Raw genomic sequence first — 24597 nt, forward strand, 5'->3', positions numbered from 1 at the left:
GCAGGCGTCGGAACCATGAAAACCCTTCATTAAAGCAATGAACAGCTTTCATAAATTGTGGGGTTTGACAAACTCTGGTCCTGTGAGGCGCTGGTAGGATTAGCTAGTCCGGTGATTGCTGGTAGGCAGCTTTCTCAGATAATGGATGAGTCAAGTTTTGTTGTCAAACATGAGGTTGTTTTATTCCCTAGTTAGTCAGCACCAATGAAAGACATCATTGGATAAAAGGTGACATTTATAACATGATGATGTATTACACAGCCGACGCGCGTTTCAACCTAAGTCTTTTTCAAGGCTGTAATTTTTTGTGAGTTGGTGTGGTAGTGATTTGGTATACCCAGTGAGGTGACATTCTTTACATCCATTATGCATACATTAATAGGCAGTTACAAAGAATAAAACCAATTGCGATTTAAGGAAAAACACATTGTGACACCCAGGAGAGGTGATTTACCATTTTGGGTGATGGCAAGTGATGGTGACAAAGTATAGTTAATTTGGACACACCGAATAACAGTTGGTAAAAATAGAAATGCCAGATTGCAGTATAATTAATAGCAGAAGAAGCAATGTACCAAGGGAGAAGAACAGAAAGACAGAGGTTATGTTTGGTTAGAAGTAGGGCTCGAGAGAATTCCAAATTAGCCTGGTAGAGGAAAAAGTTTCTGAAGTCTTACCCAATTGAGTTATGGGGTGAGATTCAAGGTGCAGTGAGCTGGTCCTCCCATGTGTGGGTGCCAGTGGGCTGGGTAGCCGTTCTGAAAGGAAATGGACAGAAAAAGAAATAAGGGGGGGGTGGCACCCTTGGAAAGTTGGACGGTGGGCATCGTTGTAGTGTGTCGCGTTTGCGCGCCGTGGTCATGTCTTGTGACTATACATGTTAACTGCCGTGGATTGGAAGGTGCAGCTACTTATTATGGACAGTGAAAAGCTTGTCACGGCTCTAAGTGCAGCAGTGTCCGCTGGATTTCTGTTCTGTACTGGCCCAATCAGCAGGCATTGTGACGTCACAACTGATGGGCAATAAGTGATTACAGAGCAGTTGCGATGTCATTTTCTTATTAAAAGTCAAATGTGATGCTACAATTATCCTTTAATAAGAACATTATTTCCAGGCTTTTATATGGATATTGCAGGCTGCTGTGTTTTATAACTTAATAAGACATTAATTACATCACAACTTTCATTACCTCACAGTCGATTCATGACATGATTCATGATGTCACCATCCCAACTGAAAGCACAAACACAATGTGTGAAGAGCAGGCGTCGGAGCCATGAAAACCCTTCATTAAAGCAATGAACAGCTTTCATAATGTGTTTCTTTTTAACTCATTTTCCTTGACAAGTCATAGTCATTACTTGATATACAAGTGGCATTTTGTTTATATGTGCCCATTTCGTGTACTACGAAGATTTAGTGCAGAACAGCAGGAAACAATTTGCATAACTATATACGCTAAACCACAACGCTGGTTATTAAATGCCTTTTTTTTAAATGAAACTACGTAAAATATTTGTTTTCAGCACAATACAACATTTTATCAATGTGTTTTTCCAACCAAACCGAGTCTACATGTATTCCATATTAAAACAACTGGATAGTCATTTAAAGCAGAGTGTGTAAGCGATCAAATATTAAAGGGTTGATGATGTCACCACATATTATAAGGAATAAAGTACACCCACTGTACCTTTTTAGGGATATTGCTGAGTCACCTGAGACTTCTGTGAACCTTTAAATGAAAGCGACCATTGCATTTGCTCCCCACTGGTCATGGAACTCCTCTGTGACTTGCAGTATCCTCATAATGTAGAGTAGAGGGCTCTAAATGTGCTATAGCAGGCACAACCTTCCCCTCTGGATAGGTCTCTTGGAATATGATGCCAACTGAAATGTTGCCTGTGCCCTGATTACTCAATATCACAGAAAAGAAAGGTCACATGTCATTTCGGTCTTGCTCTTCTTGACCTATCATTTCATTTTTGTCTACACCTAACTCCGCATCCCTTTAATTCCCTTTCAGTTACATGCCATTTCCTTTTCTTCTTTTTTTAATGCAGTTGTTATTCTGTTAGTTGATCAAACAAACTTTGTTAAAGAGGACATTTATGCTGCAATAGATAAACACTGAAATAAAAAATGGTTGCACAAACTGGATCATTTTTCTGCACATTTCTGAAATTTAAAATTATTTATGAAACTGAAGAATTAATTTGCTTCTGACTAGTTGGTGGAATTGTGCAACAAAAAGAAGACTACACATTTAGATATTTTCCTAAAAGTTAACATTTTAGCCTGATTAACAATGAGTCTTGCAATGTATACGTTTCAGCCACTTCTACTCTAGTTCAGAATATCTGATCTAGGTCACAATATCTGAAAAAGCCTTATATACTCCACAAATGATTAAATTAATGTTCACCTGTATTTGAGATAATATTAAAGTCAGCACAATATTCAAATAATGAATGAACCACCTTCTCTTGACACATTAAACTGAATTGATATTTTGCAACACATGTTTTTCCAAGTTTGGATAGTGAAAGATGTTCGAAGGAAAGCTTAAATGTAGCAAACACTATAATCTTGAGTCTATTGTCATTCTTGAAAGTAATGTAAGCCTTAAAGGCTGGAGTCACATCTAAATTACCACAGGATGCCTTTCTTTATTGACTGCACAGTGCAGAGCATTTGCATTTCCTGTGTGATTACACTGCAATGATGGAACACATAAGGCGGCCATTTTAGTATATGTTTTATACTGAGCCTCTTGCAGCAAAGAACCACATGTCAGGTTCATAGGAACACTTAAACGAGTAATCATATGATGAAAATACAAGACACCCCAACATTTGATTGTGTACAGGTAATTATGACACTTTTGATGGGCATGATCTCGTTATTTGCAAACAAAAAGCATTTTTCCTACTGATGTGCCCTAAGAGCAAATGCAAGTACGATGAATGCCAGCCATTCGCACAGTTGTTGATTCACAAAATGCAATAGTTCTAGCACAGATGCTTTGGAACATGCCGGGTGGCCGTATGGAATGAGTTCCCCCTCTTACCTACCTGTACCTGACAGGGCCATCCTCTGTCTAATCACACATCCAGGAAGAGTGGTCTGGAACTGCCCTAATGAAGAGTAGGCTTCTGCTGGCCTCACCTTTAATGATCTCTGTTGGGCTCTCTGTAGCACTGCCATAGTGGGGGACCATTGCAACTACAGGCCGGCGTGAGGAGCTAGCTAGCGGACTAACGCTCCTCATGCTGGACAAGGGCAGCACCTGACCTGAAAATACTCTGCAACCTTGGACATAGCAGCTGCTGCAAGTTCATATGTCATCGTCAGACACAGAGGACAGGAATCACGTTTTGCATTCCTTCTGACCGAGGATGCCATATATTGTTGGTGAAAGATATCATGGAGCGTTACTGAAAATTTGACCGAATGCAATTTACCTAATGAAAAGTGACCGGATCCTTGTAACCGAAAATAATTGTTAATGTTGTACATGTGTAGTGCATAATAGATGTAGGTTGGGGCAAGGGTAAAAGTTGGGGTAGGGAGCGGTAAGGGGCGGCTCCGAGGAGACTCCCCCAGCAATAAAAAAAAGTGTAAAATGTAAAAAGTCAATTTTGATTTTCGGTTACATGGATTCAGTCATTTCTCCATTTGGTAAAATTGATTCTATCAAATCTTCCCCATTCATTATAGAGACCATTTTCTAACAAATCTTAATTGCATCTATGGACCACAACCTAGACACTTATCTACGGTTGTGTCCCCTGCATGCAATTTTTAACATTTATTTTCAAGGCATAGCGTAAAAAGAAAGAGTAACTCCAGGTGACCTCAGCTTTCCTCTTTCATTTTTCTTAAATAAAAAAATAATGCTGTATTTTTTCATGGATTCATTGGATGTCTGCTGGTGCTCACATGTGCCAAAACGAGGCATTTCGGTAGGAATCCATTAATGGTATGACTTCATGACAATATCATGCGGGTTAACGTGACCAGAAGAAGAGGTCCGCACGGCAGCGCTCTTATCTCTGCTCCACAACGATTCTATTGAGCAGAATGGCAAATGTACTTATACAAGCATTCCGACTTGCTTTTACGCATCTGTTTCTCTGTCCATCCCATACATGCCACTTCCCGGGCTTTTATCTCCAATGGCCTGCAAAGTTACGTTCGCCCTTTCCGTGAACCGGATTACATCTAAAATGGATAAACTGAATCTGACTCCGGAATGGTGCCAAGGGAGCTGCTAAAAGTTCTGAATTCCTCTAAAGAAAAAGTGTGTGGTGCTGTCAGAAATGCCTGCTCACTCCATTTCCAGTCCCATAACATGCTGAGATCTTGGACTACTTCCATTCCAAGAGATTTCAAAGTAAATTAGGAATGACTCCTCCCAGAGCTGCTGCAATATGATTGGATGCAGTCCTGACCTGAATCCTGCATTGCATTATTTCCAGGGAGACGTCCTAACCTGTCCTGCACAGTAGGAGACGAAGCACATTATGTCAGATTGGCCTCCATGATTAAGGACAGAAACCAAAATGCCCACTTTCATACAGCTGACTGTTCTTCTTCATCCTGCAATCGTGACTGCATTTCATTTCATATGTTCCATATTGTTCCTACTCCAAATTCTCAAACATTTACCGACCAGCAAGATAATGCTCTCTCCACTATTGACCTTTGCTATTCGTTTTGACTTTTTGATCATAACAATAGTTTGCACTTAAGTTGTGAATCGAGAAAGAGGCAAGTCGCTTGGGATCGACTTCCTTCTCATATATCATCAATACTTCAGATTCTGCAACCTGCGGCTCTCAGATATTTAGGACAGAATGCCGCCAGCTGCCTCACAATTGATTGTGCTGGCTATGGTGGATGGGATTTGTAGTCAAAAACCTCTTGGTCCCATCACATAGCCACACACGTACATCTACTACCAGTACTTGTCATTTGAGGATTGCCAGGCTAAAATTGCCATGGCTAACTTCATAGTAATATTACACCCATTGCCAAAATTAATCAGACTAGAGTGGGGGGACTGTCTAAACATTCGGCTATTCGTAAGCAGCCCCTCCTTCCTTTATATGGGCACAGTCTAAATGAGTGTCTTAATAGTTTATTGGACAGAGGTAAACACGTTTTTCCACGTTGCAAATTTCTAGATGTGATTGGATCTTTATGTAAATCTATGGAGTGCATCACTTTCCCAGAACACATTTTTCATATTAGAAGATATAGTAAGTAATATTTCAAGAAGGCTATGGATAATGTTGCGTTGAAATCTGGGTACAGGAAGACAGTTATCCCAGACTATTCCCCACAGAACATTGGCATTTGTCTCTGATAACTATTTTAAACTGACCTATTGATGATGTGTGTAAGGTGTTGGCAGTAACTCCAAAGTGTGGCAAGGAATAAAAGTTAAGAACCAGAATGTGGAACGTGATCAGTATGTAAATTCTTAAAAGGGTAATAGGAGTTGTTTTGCAATTTGATCCCAAAATGCTAAAGCCAATCATGCTTAAAAATCTACTTATACTTTCTGATGCTGCACTTAAAGCATGAAAGAGCATTCAAACACATCACCAATTTAACCCCAAGCTTTTTAAATACACTAATCATTGACATGCTCCCCCGACAGCAACAACTGTGAAGTAATTTACTATTTCTGGCTCATTTAAATAAATATCCGCTGGAGTAAGTAGGTTTTATTCGTGGGCCAATTGGTACAGGCCAAAATCAACTTTCTAAATGACCACCTCAGAGAAATGGACTCATGAATGAAAGTTGTGCGGGTTTTGTTGAAGATGTGTGACCCAGTGTCATCTATATAGATGGCCAAATAGCCTCAACCACTCGAACGGAGAGAGTAACACTCACTCACAGAAACGTCTCTTGTAATGAGAGACACGTCTCACATCAGCAGTGTCGTGGACTACACAATAGCCACAAAATGTAGAAATCGCTTCACAGATCATTTGGAGGACAATACCTTACAAAGCCACTGACATATTGTTTGTACAGAAGCAACACGACTCCCAAAAATTTGTATTAGGCCTTCAACATGTTTCACCCCTTCATTATATCCCTGCTGGAATATTCCTCTGATGACACCTTCTCAAAACCACCATCTAAGTCTTAGCACAGAAACATCCATATTAAAAAGCTCCTATATATCATTAAGGGTAACAGCATAGGAACGTCCAGCGGAACCACACACACACAGACAACTGGTTCTATATGCAGAGTACCACAGGTTAATCAATTGAGCACTCACAGCTGAGCACTTTGTGGAACCTGATGGTTACACAATGGAATCCAGGTGAGTGACAGCCATCATGTCTTGCTTCTTATGAAAATAAATGTTAGAAAGAGAAGTAAGTATGCACTGAAGGAGCAGGCACCATATACACATTAAATTCATTATTTTTAAAGGAAAGAGAAGTAAGGGAAATATTGTAGCAACTCACACTACAGCTCCCCCTCCCCCTCGGGCTTGAATCTAATGGTGGCCCATCTCTTGGAGCGCTGCAGCACTGCCAGAGCTATTGCTACGGTTCTCTTTAAGCTTAGGAAAGGATTGTAGATAGTGCTCAGTTGTAGGTGCGGGCACGGTGAAAAAAACATATTGCGCCAAAAGAGTTTTTTAATGGCGTAGTGCCATTATAGGCCCTCTGGAAGGTTTGGATCTAGTTGCAAAATTACAGAATTTCGTTCAAAATGTGTTTAAAGGACTATAAACGCTTATGCTGGTGAGTGACATTATGGATTTGGCGCCGAAACAGTGAGTACTACCATGTGAGTATTACCATCAAACCTACCCCCACTTTATGGGGAGCTACATTCAGTGGTTAAAGAATAATGACAAATAACCGACCTCGCTTCTGCTAATTTATGTAAATATGTATACCTGTAAACCGTAAAATAGATATGGCTGTATCCATTGCAACTGTATTAACCTATGTACACAATGTAAATTACTGTACAGCACTGTAACCAAGCTGAGAATAACCTTGCTGCTCCTGCGCCCTCATACCTTCGCGTCTGGCGCGCAATATAAATGAATAAACATAAACATAAAGAACATAAAACTGCACTGAGCTGTGTTGAAGGGAGAGTGTTAACACTGCACGGGGGTAGAATCAGGCTTGGTCTGAAACAGATGAAGTAAGAATTAATGCAGCCCAGGGCTGGAGTTAGTGAGCACTGGATTGGGGCAACATGGCTCAATAGTGCACCTTCCGGGTGCCACATCCCTGTTTGAGATGTCTGCATACATGACCCAGCAATTTAGCATGATTATGCACTGATGCCATACTTTCTGATGACAAGATTCTCTTCTAGTGTTTATTTATTTTTGTATATAATATAGCGCTTCATGCAAGATTCCTCCTGCTGCTAAGCGCTTTAATAGTATGTATTGCTGTTACTCCATTTAAAGGTAGTCAATTTATTGACGTTGAAAGGATGACGAACTACGTCGTCCCTAATGTTATTCAAAGTTGCAAAGTGGAGGCGGGTGCCATGTGTGAGGTGAGCACGTAACCCGTAAGCCATCCACTGGATACGGTTGCAGTGCTACAGGCATGATGAAGCACGACAGCATCATACAAGCATTATCTGCACAATTTAGTATTGTAAAAATAAAATAGCCACGAAAAAGTGGGCTCAAGGACATGTATGGCACTTTACTTCAATAGCATAATGAAGGAGCACCGCATATATAATATTTAAAACAAACATTAAAAAAAAATAACAGTATAACTAAGGGTCTGCAAACAATGCTGGCAAGGATGAAAAAAAGTTAAAATCATATTTCAACCCCAACTGTCAGGAGGATAGCTCAGGGGCAACACGCTCGCATTGGAAGCAAGACGACTCGGAGCAACACAGGTTCCCCGGATCCGCGCTTAGAAACCTCTGGGTATTAAGTGCATTATAAATAAGCAATTACAATTACAAGTAATTCTTACAATAGTTCACCCAAAATAGGGCAAACATCAAACAAGATAAAACCTTTGTTGAATGGAGGGAGAGAATGTGGCGTTAAGCATAACGGCCCAAGTTAAAGCCTGCACGAAGCCCTCGAATGGGTTCTTAATGCCACTAGCACCCTGGGCTACCAAAGCAGTAACCCGGGGTGCTAAAAAAGAAATCCTTTTGCTAGATGGCCGCCATGGAAAAGGACAGCAGGGTTCTTCCGAGCCCCTCTTCCCTTTCCATGGCGGCCTGAGAAGCGGAGAAGCAGCTGCAGCAGCGGCCTGCGCCTCCTCAGCAAACAGGTAAGTGGTGGAGGGAAAGGGGCCAACAATAAAATACACAAGGGAACAGGGCGTGGGCCGAAGAGGGTGGCGGGGAGCTGTCCATCGGGCAACATGGAACACCAAACTTCACCAGCAGTTCAAGCCTGCATTCCTAGCCACCTGATTGGCTGGCTCCACCCTGCCAGGGTTCTAATGTCTGTTATTGCTCAGCATTGTTGAGAAATGTGCATGGCTGGCTGTATTGTCATATTTATTTGATATGACCAAAGCATTACGACATATTTTTGGACTTGATTTGATCATTGAACATTTGGATACTGGTAGTATACAATTGTGTCTCGGTTGCAATATATATGGCCACACGTGTGTGTGTGATGTGTGGATCAGGTTGGGGTGCACATATTAGGGGACAAGCTCGGACCAGCAAAATACCTCTTTAAGAAATAAGTTACAGAATTCACCTTCAGGAACTCAACTCAACTGACCACAATAATACATTGCAAATGGGCTGCCAAATATTAAAATAACCAAGAAAACTGTGCAGCAACCAAATCAAACGACAGAGAATTTCCTCGAGTCCAAAACCATTGGAGATGAAAAGGTTGAAGCATAGACAATAAAGAGAGTAACACAAAGAACACCAAAAAACAAAAGATCGTGTAGACCTTGATATGTGAGTAACAAAACATGTTTTTTTTAAAGTGATATTATTTTCACACAGTAGTATTATCTGTGGTGCATTATTCTGCCACCCATTTTCCATGCAGCAACCAGGCATTATTCAGCCACAGAGCTCTTCAAATAACTTTTCTCTTGCATGCAATTATCGGACGTTAATCCCCTCTTTGGGGGAGAGCGGAGATGTGACCGACTGGCTAAACTGACCGCGGTGGAACCAGGTCACGGTGTTCTAATGTGGACTTGTCACTGATCTTTTTACGTGTTCCTGGGCAGGCCAATTAATCCCCCTGTGGCTCAGCTGCTTAATCTGTCAAAGATGACTGCACTTACAAACAGGCTAATCACTGGTTTGGAGCTCTAAATCAAAAAATATATAAAGCTTGTTTAAAATGCGGCTTAGACCAGATTTGCCTTTAGTAAGGAACTCCTTAATAACTCGTAGAGATCTCCTTCCAGGTGTCAGGCGGAAAAAGACTGGTGAGCCGTCCTCGGCTAGAAGATCATGGACACAAAAGCGTGGAGGTCTGCCCTACTTGCCTGGTCTGGTACGCTTCGACAAGCATGTTTAATGTTAGACGCAGCACTCTACCAATCAAATTTAATAGGGGTGCAGTCCAAAAATATTTAGCCTCACTAATGATGCTTTACCTATGAGCCAAAACCAATGTTGGCACTAAAGCGCCACCTTAAAAGCGCAACTGGTTGTTCGATAAAGGCACTGTGAGTTGAAGTAATGGACCCACTAAAGGGCCACTTGCGACCCCCAGGCTCTACCTGACCCATAACTAAGCCGTTTAACAACATTTCTGACTTTTTCTGCATCTTCAATTCCATCGCTATAAACCAATATGTTTGCGTCAGTAAGTGCCGATAAAGAATCACCCATGAGCCAAAACAAAAGAAAATGGAAAGGTAATTTGCTCTCACTACGACAACCATACCCATTCCAATATATATATATATATATATATATATATATATATATATATATATATATATATATATATATTTTTTTTTAAATGTGATGGCACGCCTTGCAAAATGATCCATCATGTGGTCTCCACTTTCACAGAATATTTTTATGTTTAATTTGTATTGTTTTGTTTAAATAAATCAAACGTTCAATAATACAGTACATACGATAAATCAACGCATCAATAGTAGTACAATTCCGAATATACAGTATCTTCGATACACCTTCAAATTAAAACAATACAAATTCAACATATTGGCATTTAAAAATAATACAGATTCGAGTATAGAGTATCTTTGATACACCTTCAGTTAAACACAATACAAATTCAACATATTTATTTTTAAAAATAATACAGATTTGACAGGTTTTGAATTTAAAAGCAGAACTAGAATACAATATGTTAAAGTCCCTTAATCACTCTCAGCTCCTTCAACAGCAATGCCTTCCTAAATTTGGATTTGAGTCTTGCATGATAATTCTCAACGTCTTGTAATCCTAATCCTAAAATCAGTAGTTGTAAAAAGGTAAGTAGTGCCAAAGTCATTGCAATTCGACATCCATTGAACAGCTCTATCCATAATATTTCCAGAGTCATACTGTAAAAATCTTTAAAGAATTTACGTAAGTGAGCTTCTCGTAATTTAGCAAGGGATGGGCAATAAATAAGGATATGCTTTCAAGTTTCTGGTTCCAGAATATTATTACAATGTTGACAGGCTCTATCGGCTTGGGTAGCCTTTGTCTTTATTCCTAAGAAATTCTTAGTTGGCCATATATTAACTCTGAATCAAAGAAATAATGTCCGTTCTCGAGGAGAGGGAAATTTGAGTAGGTATTGCTCCGGATTACAACATTTTTTCAAAATGAAATTTCCATTTTTGTAGCGTTGATATTTTTGCATCACCGCCCACGTATTTTTTTAGTCACAGGCCCATAGTTTGTATTTCACTTTGTTATGCTTGTTCATTAGTAGATCAGTTGTGATGTTAGTTGCTGTCATATATTTACTTACTGTTTGCACCCAAGATGTTGTTGAGTTCTCAAATTCAGATTTCATTGTTTTTGCTATGATACCTATCATGGAATCCGTTTTTAGTGGTTAAAAGACATCTTCTACAGAGTGTCACTAATTTCCAGATTACTATTATGTTTAAAGATAGCAGGCCTAATTCATGTGTTATTATTTCCATTGGTCCTGCAGATGGAAGCATTAAGATCTTTTTCCAAAAGAGAGCCTCCAATGTTGTCCAATAGTTCATACTCTTGTATGGTTTCATTCCCATAAGTTACTAGAGGGGGTACATTTTGCTTGTAATATATGATTACTGCTTGTAGGTAAATTTTCTTAATTTCTTATGGATTAATTTACCTGAGAAATTGATCTCAGATCCAGATGTTATGGTAAATCCATCAGAATGTTATTAGTCTTTCGTCCTAAATATCTATATTCACTTACTATCTCTACAGTGGTCTGATACAATTTCCATTTAAAATATTGTTTGTTTTTAATCGGATGGACAAATTAGGATTTTAGTTTTGTTTACATTTATGGTCAGGTTATTACTCATCGCATAATTTTGTAGGGCGTGTAAACGTTTTTTAAGCCCTTTAGGCGTTTTTGAAATCAGAACAAGATCGTCTGCATAAAATAACCAGGGTAATGAGCTGTCACTGATCTTAGGGGCATCGGAACAAATTTGCTTCAGCGATTTCACCATATCGGCCATAAAGAAGTTAAATAAGCTTGCAGCCAAGATGAATCCCTGTTTTAAGCCTCTAAATGTTTGAATTGATCGAGACAGCTGTCCATCCTGTGTTAAATGAATTTGAATTGATGTTTCTGTATAAAATTGTTTAGTTTGCTTTCAAATATGAGCAGGACATTTTGATTTTGCGAGTTTCTCAAATAAAAGCTCTCTTGAGATAAATCCAACAGCTGCCTTAAAATCGATGAATATAGTTTGGGCCGTTTAGTGTCCTTCAAGTTTAATCAACAATGTTGCCAGCAAATTAATAGAGGTTCCTAGTCCTGGGATGAACCCTGTTTGGAATTTATCAAATAAATTATTTGTTGTAACCCATTTGGTGAATTCTTTTAAAAGGAGCCTGGCAAATATCTTCCCTGAAATATCCAGTATTGCTATTGGACGGTAATTTTTGGGGGCCAAAGTCTGTTACCCTATTTATAAATAGGGATAAAGATTGATTTTTTCCAAGTTGGCCGAAATATTCCCTTTTTTAACACATTATTGAATATGATAAATAAAATATAAGCCCATTCTGCCGGATGAGTTTTCATCATGGCATTTGTTACATCATCAGGCCCCGGAGCACGTGATGACCTTAATTTGCTTATCTGCATTAAAATGTCATCTTTATCAAACCTAAGCGTATCCTTAGTTGCCTCAACAATGGTTGCTGTAATACAGTTTTTATTGTTGTGTCTGTACATGTTTCCATAATAAGAAATCCAGTACTCTTCTTGGACTGCATTCATTTGGAGCTGAAATTGTGATTCATTGAGGGAACTATTCAAGCTCGCCTAGATATGACTACTGTTTTTAGTTGCAGCATTAAAGCATATGAGCTTTTCACCAGTTACGATACTGCATTTTCAACCTTGTGTCAAATTCATAGTTTGCAACTGCTCTTGTATTCCTGCGCAGTTGAATTTTCTTTTATTTGATTTCACTGTCAAAAGAGTGTTAATGCTTAAAACATGGTTTGGTATTGCACTACTGTTGCATTTTAAATAGTGACATAATAGCAACATATGTTTGCAATTGCCGCATCTGGATTCATCTTACAGTCTTGCATGTACATAGTATAAGAAGTGAGGCGCTCATTAATCCATCTGAATTTATTTTTTCAACCTGTCAGAATTAAAGTGTGTCGATAATAGTCTGGTGCTTTCACAATGTGCTGAGCTTTCCATGTGCAAGGTAGCAAATTAAGATCAATTTTAATTTGATCTATGATTTCGAATTTGACTATCAGATTGTAGAAGGCTCGATCAACGAATATATAGTCTCTCATGGATTTAATATCCCCTCTTTTCCATGTAGGTTTATGCGAGATATCTCCTGAGAAAGAGCCATTTAGCACGGGATATCTCACAGAATATTCACTTCTTGCAGCGCCAAGCAGAAAATATATCAACCAGGTTCAAAGGTCAACGAAAGAGTCTGGGGAGGGGGTACAAATGCAAACTTCACCATTCCTGGGAAGATGGTAAAAGAGGCTGTGAGGTTTTGTTTCCAGCCAATGTAACCCCAGAAGTAAATATCTACGATTGGCCGATGGAAAATGAGCCATGCACCTCCCGCCGTTGTGGTAGGAAAACTTTCAAATTAAACATGTCTCGGGCCATCCCAAAAGTGCTCCAAAAACAGGCTGGTCTTGATGTGGAAGCTTGTTCTCCTGTCTCTGCCTGTTCCATGATAGTGACTTGGGGTTTGAAGCAATTCCAGAAATGTGTGTGGTTACAGGTTCTGCAAAGAACACTTTGAGAATCTGGTCTATTTGCTGCTTACCCAGCAGCAGTGATGGGTGGAGACATATGGTAGCTGAGTGTGTGTGTGTGTGTGTGAGTCTTTTTGTATGTTCCTTTGTACATGCACGTATGTGTGTGTGTGTGTGTGTGTGCATGTGCGCATGTGTGCATGTTCATGTGTTTGTGTGTCAGAGAGAGTGTGTGTAAAGGGTGGTCCATTTCACCACGCTGCACCCCCTTGTGCTACCAGACATTAAGCACCACCAATGCATAGAATGTGGGCTACAATGCCTAAACATACCATTTCTGCTGGCAGGGTTAGTAAATCCAAACTGGAGGCCTGTGGCTTTATGCATTTTAATATGCAGCTTAATGTGTGTATGTTGTTGCTCAACACAAAGGATGTCAAACCCTGGAGCATGCAGTTGTTGAGGTCAGCTTGGAACGTTCATGTTAGAGACATGATAATAACATAGGTTCACATTAGATGAACACATTGTTACTTTTCAAAAAGTATGAAGTGATGCCAAGTTTGCCCCAAGAAGAGTAACAGACCCCAATTATAATTATACCTAATTAATGTGCAATGTCACAGAGGCACATCATGAAAACAGTCACTTTTTATGAAAGGAGGGAGAGCTACAACTAACGCTTTACACACTTTGAACACCTGGGCGCACACAGGGGAACTTGTCCCTAAAGCACAGGAGGCCCCCCATGGATTCACTTCTCAGAATTCAGATTACACAGTTGAATGACAGAATGCATCACATGAAAAAAACCACAAAGCTATCAAGCCCACTATACAAACACAAAATGTAAGACAGCAGTTCATACAATCTATGTCAAATAAAGGGTTTACTGTCATTTTACCTAAGCCTTTTTTACCGATGTAAATATCACCGAAAATAGAAAAATACAGATTTTTTTTCAATTGGGCGTTGCCGCATAAAGCCCCCTGTTTACGTATGTTTAAACCCCACCGCGCCACCTCCCCTCCCCTTTTAGTCTCTTACCCCCGACCCCATATATATTTGAACTTTGATATGTGTCCAGTAAAATTTACCTTGGTAAATTGTTTTCGATAAAATCACTGGGTACCAAATAAACTACGTTGTGGATGGTTGAAAAGCAATAGAGCCAATACCGTTGCTTATGAACCAAAATAAAATAAGATTTGATATTAATTGGCATGAACAAAAAGGAAACCAGCCTTTGAAGAAAATGTTTCATATAGACTATCTTTCTGTATGCAAATGGAGGTACAGAAGTAAATGCATGTTGTCAGCAATGGGTTCGCTATAAGCAATGCTGATATAGATGTGAATATTGGAAAAACAGGGCAGACCCGGGTGGGGTACATGCAATGCCATCAATATATTACCCTTGAGTTATGCCTAAGTCAAGCAACATGTACAGTAATAGAATTGGGAGTTTGTGATTATCAAATCTGCAAGAGTTGAGCAAAATGATAGCCATTAGACAGATAGGGTCATATTACATTCCACTGAACTGACTAGAATGCAGATCAAAGGCTTTTTTCATACAATATGTGACAGCTGCAATGCCCTCGTGTCCTCATTGAAATTCCAGACCACAATGATATCATGTATCTTTTTTCAACAGAACGTCTCCAAAACCCAACAAAAAATGTTTCCACGAAAAATCTAATGTCGAAACAAATGATGACTCCTTAATGTCACCTGAGAGTTATACATTCCACTAGGAACATTCTGATCAAATACGAAAGAGGAGCCATGGTGGAAGGAAACTCCCTCCATTAATGTCCCCAAATTAATGGAGAGAGGCTTACCGAGGACACACAGTTCCTGATTTACAAACATGTTTTAAGTTTTTAAAGTGAAAACATGTTTTTGTAAATCAGGTCCAAAATATTCCTAAATTTCCCCATACACTCACAAGTGTGAGTCAAGCTCTCGCTTTCAGACATTTAATATTGAGGGCATGGTTTTGTAGGAGCAGGTACTACAGTGAGTACCATTGAATACATTCTTGTTTACTCATTTATTCATGTAAATTAATAAAAGATGAACATGTAAGTAAAGGATCCTAAAAGTTGAAGCTTAAGATTTGTAATCAACCAACAGATGCGGAATTTGAGAGATTATGGCAAACAAAAATTCCTTCATATCTGCAAGAAACTGGCCAATGTGTAGTTACACTTGGCCATGCAACGAATGTTTGAGGATCCCACAATGAACAACCACCAACTTTAACAGACATTAGAGATGCGGGCTCCCAGACAAAGGATGGACATTTGACATGCAAGAGATGTGACACACAATGATGACTCCAATTGGCAGAGGCAGGCAAGTAGGACAAAAGAGCAGAGGCTGTAATAGTAGAGACAGCGCAGCGAGTCAGGTAGGGGGAATTCGATGACTTGTGGATATCAGAAGTGAACATTTCTAAGAACTACTTATCAGCAATTCATATTATTTTGGGAAGGATCTAAATACACAGTGGGATGATTTCAGATCTCAAAAGCATGTAGTCATTTACCATTTACTTGGACAAGAAACACAACATTAAATTAAACAATGGAGAACATAACATTTCTAGGTGAGTTAGTGAAATAGCTAATATTAGGTGGAATGAGAATGCCATTCTTAGTTATAGAGTGCATGCCACAAACCGCTCTGTCTAGTATTAATATTGAAACAATATAAACAGTAAATAAATACCACTCTTTGGGAAACCTAGCAAACATCAATATCCAAGAAAGAAAATAGGTCCTGTACCTCGTTCTTTCATTTTTCAGAATGTTTTAAACTAGCAAACAACTTGGGCAATATTGCAGGGATGCAGAGGAAATATAAAAAATATGACAAAGAGTTATGCAAGTCAGATTTATTAAATGAGTTGAAATCCTCCACAAAATGCAATAATGTCAGCAGATTGACTATTCATCAGACAATAAGTACCACAGAATGTGTGTTCTAAAATCATCACAGAACCAACAATGCGCATAATAAAATAACATTCTTTCATTGCCTTCATGACAAGGAATTAGAATATGACTGATCAGAAAATGAATATTGAGCAATTCATTATCATTATTATTAGTAGTAGCAGGTTGGTAGTATTAATAACAGGAATAGTTTACATCGAATTCTAAAATCATTCATAGTAGAATTCTTCCAAAATGAGCTTTGAATTTGTTTCTTTTTCTTCTTGAAGTGATTGTCTACAAATTTCTAATAAGAATTGTATGTATGTATGTATGTATGTATTTTATTTTGTATAGCGCCGGTAGCCCGAGGGCATCAGGGCGCTTGAACTTACAACACAACAGTAACATGACAGACATTAAGTAACAAACACTGCGGCCTAATAGGGACCCCAAAACATTGCTTTCCCCAGACTCTTCATCTGAAAAGGTGTGTCTTCAAGTGCTTCCTGAAGGTAATGTGATTTACTTCTGACCTCAGCGCTTCAGGCATGCTGTTCCATAATTTGGGAGCCATCACCAAGAATGATCTACCCAAACCCGATTTCAGCTTGAAGTTGGGAACAGACAGCAGACATTTTCACTCCGAGCGTAGACTTCTCCTCGGTATATAGGGCGCTAGGCTCTTTTTCAAATAAACCGGTGCAGAGACGTAGAGGCATTTGTGCACCAAGCAGAGGGCCTTGAAATTGATACGCTCCTCTACTCTGAGCCAGTGCAGTGATAGTCTATCTGCCGTAGTATGATCTTTCTTCTTTAGGTTCTTGACAAGCCTGACCGCATTATTCTGAATCACTTGGCAGCTAGATAAGTCCTTGGAAGAGGCCCCCAACAACAGAGCGTTCCCATAGTCAGGCCGTGATAGGATAATGGCTCTGGCTATCATGGCCATATTACCTTCGTTAAGGAACGGCTTGATAGCTTTCATTAATCTCAGGTAATACGTCGTGTTTTTTTGCAGGTAGCTGGTCTGGGCATGGGAGTCGACCGCAGAGTTGACCATCATAACCAGTGTTTTCACTTCAGGGGCCACCAGGATGGTGGCATTTTTAATTTGAAAAGAATTGTACTCAGGCCCCAAATTTGCCAGCTAGCGGTTGGAACCAAACAACATCAGTTTGGTTTTTGAGTCATTCAGGCACATCCAATTTGCCTGCATCCAGTCGTCTATTGTCTTGTATTTCCTGGCGATCACTTCGCTATCCATGGCGTGATGTCTGCCCCCTAGTTCCAATATGAGTTGAGTATCGTCTGCGTAATTCGTGAATGACACTCCTGCTTCCACCAATAAGCTGCACAAGGTGAGCATATATATATTAAATAGCATGGGAGATAAACTGGCCCCTTGGGAACTCCAAATAGGATGTCACAGGGATCAGAAAAACTGTTACCCCAGTGGACTATAGCTTGGCGGTTAGATAGAAATGACAAAAGCCAGTCCAGGGCTCCTTCGGAACATCCCACGTTTTCTCTAAGTGCCTTGATGAGTAGATGATGGTCCACTAGGTCGAAAGCGGCACTTAGATCAAGGATCATTAACATCCCTAACTTATTCTTATCAAGCAAACTCAGCATCTGATTCTGCCAGTCCAGCATGGCTGTCTCAGTACTGTGAGATGCCCTGAAGCCTGACTGTTGCTGGTGTAACACTTCCTGGTTCTCGACCAAGTGTTGAAGTTGCTGTGTTGCAACCTTGTCTAGGAGTTTGAGTATGAAGTTTGAGTTTTTTACAAGCGGTGTGATAGTGACTTTCTTCAGATCTCTAGGAACTGTGCCCTCTTGGAAAGATGCATTCACTATTCTCCGAAGGATAGGAGCAAAAATGTCATTGTGTTGGAGGATAATACTAGGAGGTAGGATGTTTTCTACACAAGTAGTAGGATTCGTATTATTCAGCACCTCTAGCATATCCGCCTCTGAAATGGGGTCAAATTTGAAATACTGTTCTCTGACAGTTGCCTCCATTTGTGTGAGTCACATGTCCTGTTTAACGGAAGATCTAGCCTTAATAATATTTTGTCTGGCTTTTTCCGTTTTGTCTTGAAAAGCATTTAGGAACGTGTTACAATCAGCCTCTGTGGGCATAAAAGGAGGAGTGAGGGACGCGGGTTTTTCAATACTCTTCAGAATATTGAAGAGTTTGCTGGTCTTGTTGTCTGCATGCTCTATTTCAGAGTTGAAGAATTCAGCCTTAGCTGTCTTAATTTTATCCCTATATTCCTTGTCTTTGCTTTTCCATTCATTTTTGCTGACCACAGATTTATCTATGGACCATTTTCTTTCCAAGGACCGTTTTTCCTTCTTCAGAGAATGGAGCTCTGGGGTAAACCATTTTTGGCTGTTGTTGTTTTTCCTAGCAAGCTTTGTAGTAAGGGGTGCTTCTGACTCCACCAGCTCAAGAAGATGCTTGTTATATTTATCTAAAAGATTAGCACATGTGTCATGATCCTGAAAGGAACTCAGTATTTTGTCAGTGCATGTCTTTAACTGTGGCTTATTAAGCTGTTTAAAATTTCTAGTAGCTATTTTAATATGCGGGTTATATTTATGTGCGTATGAAGGCAATTTTAATTTAGCTGATATCAAGAAATGATCACTCCAGATACATGGTGTGGTTCTGCAGTCTTGCAGGGATATGTTATATCCACACAGCCAATCTAACAGCCAATCTAACTCGTTACCCTGAGGGGTGGTGGAATCCTTATTGAGTACATTAAAATCTAGGTTGTTCAGTGCTTTTTCCAGAGCGATGGCTCCTTTGTCCTTCTTATTCCCTCGCCATAGATTCAGGTCTCCCATGATGACCGTCGATACGTTAACAGATCTTAACGTGTTTAGGTATGAACAGAGTTCCAGTGAGAAGTCTGAAACCAGTGCCGGTGGTCTGTATATGGCTATTAGAGTAAGGCAATTATTAGGTGAGAACACCAGTTTCAGGTGCAAAGCTTCACATACACTGAATCCCAGTGTCACTTTAAAATGTTTGAGGCTATTTTTCGCAATGATTGCCACCCCACTTCCCCTGCCCTGCAGTCTGTTGTCAAAGTAGATAGTATAGTCATCTGGTTTGGCCTGCTCGCAGGCAGGCCCCACTGGGTCTTTAAGCCAAGTTTCTGTTACACAAAAAATGTCAAAATTGTTGGAGCTAATCATGTCTTTGATGTCAATAGCATGTATTGAGTAAGCCAATGTTAATGTCCAGAAACTTCCCCATACCCCCCTGTGTTGGTTCAATGTTCGTTTTCCCTTCTATCTCGTTAATTATAGCCCCCTCCCCCTCCTGAGATCTCGCTTGCATATGCAAGTAGAGACCTTCCTTTGGCTGGCTGAGGCTTTAATATAAACAGATGACAACACTTTACCTACGTTGCACACAATGTCATGTAACAAGTAGGATTCCCCTTTGAACCCTAACTGCAAAGCGAATAAAGCCGCCCTAAAATCGCAGTAAGGAATAACTAAGCAACTGGGCAGAGAATAGCTTACCCCCGAACTCCGACACGTCCGGCCACGGACCGGCATAGACCAGCTTGCCCCCTTCGCGTGGCGCGTTCGCGCCGGGTTTCAGGCTATGTAACAACTGGGACTACAAGGCTGCTGGGAGATGTAGTCTACTTCCCATTCAGCACAAGCAGCCCAGCAAAACCCTGATAAAAACACAGTTCCCTACTGCAACGGACTCAAAGTACGAAATTTAGTCTAGCAGTCATTGTACCTAGAGAGTGATATTTCTCCGAATTGCACCACCTCATACAAAAGAACATGATTTAATTCCGAATACATCTAAAGTACAACAAACACTGTCTTCATCCCTATGAGCATCGATGTTACATTTTACTAAGGGGGTCTTGAGATCTTTAATGATAGTAACGGGAATCCAGTTATCGACTGTGGTACCCTAGTTCAAAGGGGTAAACAAACAAGCATTGTCAATGTCAAGAGCTTTGGCTTTTGTGTAAATAGGCAATACGCATTTGCCAGGCACTGCCACAGGGGTACGACTTGGCCATGAGATGGTAACAGCTGCAGCATGGTATAGGTATTGGGGAATATGATAGCAGTACCTGGAAAATGCCTATCTAATACCTAAACACAAGATGAAACTTTTCCAATGCTTATTTTTAACAAGGCATTAATGTTTATAATGTGTATAAGTCGAGTGACTGAAGGCACACTTGGTGAAAACATTTCTATAAACCAGTAACACATTTACATTCACAATAAAGCCACTGCCTCTCTGAGGACTGCTTTGAAATAACACTGATACGGACTTCCAGAAACATGTCTGATGGAACTGCTTGATAAATCTAGGTCTAATAGATCTAAGTAGGATTTATTCTGGGTGGGGAGGGCCAGGTAGGAGGTGAGCATGGCTTTAGTGGTTAGCATTGCCAGGGCCAGTTATGGGTGTGTAAATAACCAAACAACACCCGCAAGCTTTGTGCCCATCCTCAGATCCCATCTCCCTCCTAGCACTACTCAAAAACAATAGTTTGGCTTAAGCACCACCTAATAGCCAACACTAAAAATGAGCCTGCATATTGCCTGTATTTTGAGTGGCTGGATACATCACCCTAAGTACAAAACTGGTCACTTTATTAGAACCTCCATCCATAGGGTGCCGAAAGAGTTATGGCAAATGATATAAAGGGTTTTCTTGACGTCGTAAGGATACAGGGTTTGGCCAACACTGTTTCAATCATGGGGGACAAGTCATTATGGCCAGGTAAGTCCGAATATGATTTTGGGTGATAATTGAATTGCAGAAAATTCAATTTTCTTCTTTTATTCTCTTATTCATTCCCACTGACCTAAAATAAATTGGGGTTGGGGTTTTGCTAAACTCCCACCTGGACTACCAGAAAGCTCTTTTCGCAAAATGCTGTAAGTGCAAAATGCCACCTTCCATCTCGCCCGTGACCTTTCTAAGAAACACCAAATCTCTGAAAATCCTGCATCTCTACATTGTCTGTAGGGAAAACAGCAGATCTTTTAGGGTCACTGCTAGAGCCCATGCCCCCCTCTTACCTGGGAATCGATGGCAGCCTCAGTGGACCCGGTGGTATAGGTCAGGCACCAGACGCCAGGGACATTAGTTTCGCTGATTGGCTAGCACCCATTTCATCATGACCAAGCAGAGAGGATGCAACAGCCCCTCTAAAGATAGCCGATGGCTGGGACATTAATAGATTTTATGAGCTAGTACCCATTCCATCATGGCCGCCAAGAGATGATGCAACAGCTCCTCTAAAGATGGCCGACATGAAAAACGTCCATCCGCAAACAACACCAACATCCCTCATATGACCCTCAATATATAAGGACACTGCAAGCAGCTCAGAGCATCTCACAATCACGGATTTGAAGTAGACTACATAGATGTTCAGCCTTTTTCTTGTTATATTTTGTTTATACCCAGCTCCAGCTACCATCCAGAGGTTTATTTGTTATCCTTTTATTCTTTCTCCTTACGAAATATCCAAGTCAGGATATTTTAGTGCTTTATACAACAAAGTGCAATTCCATGTGAGGCAACATGTTTGGAAGGTGATGAGTGGTTCGCACATGGCTTTTGGAAGATTAGAGTAAGTCCCATGAGGACATATGGGACTGGAAGAAGGGGTGTGAATCCCCATATATGTTTTAATATTTCATCCTTCTTGATCTCTGCTTCTCCTGAGTCATGTTACCTATTGCCTAAATAAGGGGGGGGGGCAAGCTATAAGTGGCTCCCACCAAGTTAGGAGAGGTTCCCCATCTGTTTGACTCAGGGGAGTCATTCCTTCTTGGGTGTGGGTAGTCCTCCTTCAGGATTCCCAGGAGATGGGTATGGCCGTGTCTGATACCCGTTCTCCGCATTCACACAGTCACTCATTTACCACTCACTCACTCGCTCACTCACATGGGTTTCCAAATGGAAGCCAGGGTATGCTTCTAAATTAAATCAAAGGCCTCAAGGCTTCACAAGAACTCAAAATGCTGAAGTAACAAAATACAAATCTATGCAGAGCTCAGACAGTAGCTGGCAACCCAAGTCAAGGTTACCACGAATAAGGGAGGATAGGAATCGCAGAGAGAAGGAACGAGATAGTGTTTCCCAAGACGAAAAGCCATATATTCTCAAACTAATTAAGAGTATAACCAGTCTTTGTAAGCCAGGTGCAGGACAACCATAAGCCAAAACACTCCATGAAGATTAACTCAAGTGCCTGTCTCATGTCTTGATGACCTGTCAGTTGTCCAAGGTTGGTTAGTACGAAGCCAAGAAATGAAAACCCCCAATGTTACGCCGCCCATGGTGTACGGTGCCAGCCAATAATATATTGTAGAAATTATGTCTTTTTACTGTTAACAATTTAGAGGTGCTCGTGGAAGGAGCCATCAAACAAACGTTACCCAATTAGAAGTTTAACACCTGTAGAATGTATGTGTAATCAGCAATATTAGCCAATCCACATAGCCCATAGGCTTTGGTATGTAAGTTTACAGTATGATGTCAGCTGTGACAAATGTTGAATATATAAACCATTGTTTTTGATAAGCATGTTGAGAGTGCCAGTAATTTGTATGCTTGTATGCTATCCCTGCTTTATTTTGAAGATAATAAAGCTGAGTTTTGCTTTGCTCCTTGCCTATTTCTGTTTTTTAGTCTTGTCTGAACAGGCTCCAGAACCTCTGTGTAATTTGGGACTTTCCAGGCTGTCTTAACAATAATGCATAGAGGAAAACCCTAAATCAGGGGTCTGCAACTTTGGCTCTCCAGATGTTTTGGAGTACGACTCCCATTAGACACCCCCTCCATTGACTATGCTGGAAAAGCCTCATGGGATTTGAAGTCCAACACATCTGGAGAGCCTAAGATTGCAGACGACTACTGTAAATGGTATTACGGCGCTGGTCAAGCTATCATATTTATAAAGTGTGCCTCAGCCATACAACATTTCAAGTGAAATGCAGACTAGCAATGCAGTGAAACGTGGGAGACGGTGGATATTAAAATACTATAACATTGTTGCACATATGTAATTCATTAAAAAGAATCTTGCTGACCATAAAATAAAGAATTAAATTTTGGGCACCTTTTTTGATGATGCTAGTTTTTATTCTTGGCAAGCGCAAAGAATTCTCAAACAAAATATGTCCCTGCATTTAACATTAGTTCATCATAGGCGGCCAAGCCTATGCTTTATGGAGACTTTTAACAGACATATTTACCTATAGCTCAAGCACTCGGGGAACACACTCAAATTGCCAATGATTCTTATTTTATCATTGAAGCCATAGAATTGGAATTTCCTGGATCAGTGAATAATGCCAACAGCTAACAACTATGGAGCAAAAACGGATCCAGAATCCCACTTCTGAAAAGCAATTGTGGCCCAAACTCTGCAAAATAATCCACAAGGAGGCATCCGGGTCAACACGATGAAGGAATCACACACAGTAGTGCTGAATTCTCAGAGATGGCAAAAACCATAGATCCCTGTGGCAGGAAAGTAAAGATTAATATAGCGCCTAGAACCTTGGCAGTGATTTGAAACATTGATGCCCTTCACAAGACCAATATTGGGAATAAAAGTAGACATAATGAATTGCCAAGGCAATTACTAAACAGGATGTGTACAAACAGCAATTTGTCCCTTAAAATTTGACAATTGTTTACCATTATAGAAGAGGAATTTGTGTTTTAATTTGTAATGGGCAGATAACAAATTGCAAGGCATTGGCTCAGTATTGAAATCCCACAGATATATTATTGAGTTCTGCACATTAGACAAATGAGTGAACTGGAAAAGGAAAAAGGACAAAATAATACACAAGAGGTAGCCTTCCTAAAGTTGAGTTCTAGTGTAGGCGAGAGGTACTCCATTTCTAGAACACATTAATCTTTAACTTACAGCACGTGGAGGTGGTTCACTTGTCAGTATGTAGCCCACGTTTTGCAATTCCTCTTGGAGTTGTCTGCAACCTGTGGCTCTCCAGATGTTTTGGACTACAACTGCAACATTGGTCAGGTGTTGTTGAAAGAGTCTAGCCATCCAGTCCTGGATGTTAACTGCCTAACTCAAACTAAACCCATCCAAGACTGAATTCTTCTTCATCATTCCGCCTGCTAAAAAACAACTTGTCCAACTATGGCACAATGATATGCGCCTAGAAGGATTTCATCACAACTCTCAGACC

At 40.3% G+C, this 24597-nt stretch overlaps 1 protein-coding gene across 3 annotated transcripts in view; it reads right to left on the reverse strand.

Moving 5' to 3' along the window:
• NGF (nerve growth factor) overlaps positions 1–24597 on the reverse strand; it is a 286870-nt gene that overhangs the window by 106740 nt on the left and 155533 nt on the right. Inside the window, exon 2 of one of the 3 annotated variants that reach the window (XM_069633538.1) lies at positions 678–758. The exons of the other annotated variants lie outside the window; for them this stretch is intronic. The gene's annotated coding sequence lies outside the window, so the exon portion shown is untranslated. The remainder of the gene's footprint in view (positions 1–677; positions 759–24597) is intronic. 3 annotated transcript variants of the gene reach the window in all.

Source organism: Ambystoma mexicanum, chromosome 13 (assembly GCF_040938575.1).
Source record: "Ambystoma mexicanum isolate Mex_15411 chromosome 13, UKY_AmexF1_1, whole genome shotgun sequence".
Lineage (NCBI taxonomy): Eukaryota > Metazoa > Chordata > Amphibia > Caudata > Ambystomatidae > Ambystoma > Ambystoma mexicanum.